The sequence below is a fragment of the Triticum aestivum genome, chromosome 6D, assembly GCF_018294505.1.
Source record: "Triticum aestivum cultivar Chinese Spring chromosome 6D, IWGSC CS RefSeq v2.1, whole genome shotgun sequence".
Classification (NCBI taxonomy): Eukaryota; Viridiplantae; Streptophyta; class Magnoliopsida; order Poales; family Poaceae; genus Triticum; species Triticum aestivum.
The window spans coordinates 469,883,981-469,886,793 of record NC_057811.1 but is presented as its reverse complement, the minus strand read 5'-3'; positions in this window follow the sequence as shown (position 1 = coordinate 469,886,793).

The following is a 2,813-nucleotide window of genomic DNA, read 5'->3' as shown; positions in this document are numbered from 1 at the left end:
GACCGCCACGGTTGTAAAGTCAGATGCCACTATTGCAACAAACTTTTTTTTCTCGAATACACACAAGTGGACGTACTATATTATAAAGAGAGGAGTAGGGTAAAGAGCCCCTCCACGTTAGTGTTTTACATGGAGATTACATGCACACGACACTATTGCAACAAACTTATTCTTTGGAATCGACTCCAGTTTACGCCTAGCGACAGGTGTGTCATGGGCACAATTGCATGTAATTTAGTTGCAACAGTACAAGTTTTGATGACATGTCAACTTTTTCTCTCCCGTTGCAACGAACGGGCCTATATGCTAGTTAATAATAAAGTCGTGCATCAAAGATCATGCAAAGTCAGGCGCGCCATATATTTTGGTAGGAAGGGAATATCTTTTTTGCTTGTAGAGACAGTTTTTGTCGTGTGTAGCTGCAAGTGTGATGATGGACATGCAACTGTTTCCTTGGTTTTCTTCAAACAAAAAGCCCCACACATGGAAGATTCGTTCAAATCCTCACCCGGCCCCACACGCCATCGTCCGTCATGGCTGAAACGATAATGAGCGCATGTGAGTTTGAAAAAATTGTCAAAACAGCCATAAATATAACCATTTTCTAACTGAGGGAAAAATGGAAGTAGCACAACTTGTTGTGTAGAAGTTTAAATTTTGTACTTCTCCAAATCATATGTTGCATGTGTTGCCATGCTTGATTTTTCTTACACTTTTTTTTAATTCTACTAGATAAGAATTCTCGCCAAACTGGCTACAAAATGCGTGGTTATGTGGAAAAGTACATGAACCCGAGATGAGATTTTGATTCTTTATACATTTTATAGACATTTATTACAACCATTTTAAGATCTGGGCACGTGAAAAGTACACATGCAAACAAAAGGATTTGGGGGCATGTGGTGGGATTCGATGATGAAAATTGTTAGAGGTGGTAGAGTTGTTGTGGAAGTGAATAACCAGATAGGACCCTACTTCCCTACCTTTTTTTTTGAGAAATACTTCCCTACCTTTAAAGGGGTTAGACACAGGGAGCCTTTGTCGCCGCTGCTCTTTGATATAATTGTAGATGGTCTGGCCTTGCTCATAAAAAGGCAGAACATAAAAGGCTCTTCATGTTGGAGGATGATTTGTTAAATGCCAGAAATCTTTTTTTTTGTGCTTTTTTTAGCAAGTCTCTGACTCTCAGGTCTTACAATAAGTTTTCATATGAGTGAGTTGTCTGGCATGTGAGTGACCACAACAAAAGAGGAGCAATACAAAGAGTTCTTCAGCTATGCAAAAGGAAGCATGCCTATTGCATGCCTTGGGATTCCAATAGATGCTAAGAGGCCCAGTAAAGCTCAATGGAGACCAGCTAAAGAGAAAATTGAGAAGATGGATTGATGGAAAAGCAACATATATGTTTATTGGAGATAGGGCTACTCTCACAAATTCATGTTTGAATAACATTCCTGTAAGCACCTAAGGGTGTGTTGGAAAGCATGAATACTTCAAGAGAAATAATGCTATGGCAAGGCAAAAGGGATACAAAATATATCACTGGTGAGATGGTCCACTGTTTGCATGCCTAAAGATTACGGTGGTATGGAGATCTTGGATTTGCAAGCAATGAATAGAAGTCTATTGTGCAAATGGTTGTGGAAGGCAAAGAATACATAAAGGATGTGAAAAATGGTTCTAGTAAATATTTGGTGGACAAAGTCTTCTCTGAAGTGAGGGATGGTTCACGTGGATCACACTTTTGGCAAGGCTTGGTTCATGTTAATGAGATCTTCCAAAGATGTGTAGAAAGAATGTTGGAAGATGGTGGAAAACTTTGTTCTAGAAAGATAGATGCGTGTAGAGCTCGAGCTGTGAGCAGATCAGTTCCTTAGGCTCTATGTATCACTTTCTCAAGGAAGACCACAGTTCAAAAAGATAAGCACAAAGGTTTTGATTGTATTTTCTTCGGAAGAACTCTATGGCAAGAGACCGGTCAGCAGTGTATAGATTTAAAACAAGTTGTTGACAATATCACTCTTCATAGGGTAAAGATAAAGTGAGATGGATCCAGAACAAAAATGGAAAGTTTAAAGTTAAAGAACTGTATTTGCACCTCAAATTAGGGGTTACAAGTTCATTTGGATGACAAAAATACATATTCTCTTGTGGTTGATGCTTAGGAATAGCATACTAACCAAAGATGATCTAGCCAAAAGAGGTTGGACCGAACATGAACGGTGTCATTTCTATTGTAAGAAGGAATCAGTTGATCATTTATTGTTTGAATGCAACATTGTTAGATTGATCTGGCAAGTTGTTTCCTATGCTTTGGGCTTGAGTAGATTCCCTAATGGTATGGCTGACATGTTTGGAGTTTCGATTAAGTATTTTCCAAAGCCCTCATAAGTTGGTGTTATATGGTGGAGAATCCATTGCTGGACTACCTGGAAAACCTAAAAGAATGCATGTTTTGAAAAGAAATTTTCCGCAAAAGGAATTTTCAATGTGTATCACAATATCAACTGTTGGGGTGTTTTGTAGAAAAGCCAAGGGTTAAAAGGCCACTAGTAGAAAACAGGGCTTTGGTTGGGGCCTGGCCAGCCCATTAGTCCCGGTTCAGTCACGAACCGGGACCCATGGGGGCCATACGTCCCGGTTCGTCCACCCAGGGGGCCGGCCGGGCCTCGTGGGGCATCTGTCCCGATTCGTCTGGACCCATTTGTCCCGGTTCCAGGCACGAACCGGGACCAATGGTCCTCGCTCCTGGCCCACTGCCATTGGTCCCGGTTCATGGCTGGAACCGGGACAGAAGGGGGGCCTTCAGTCCC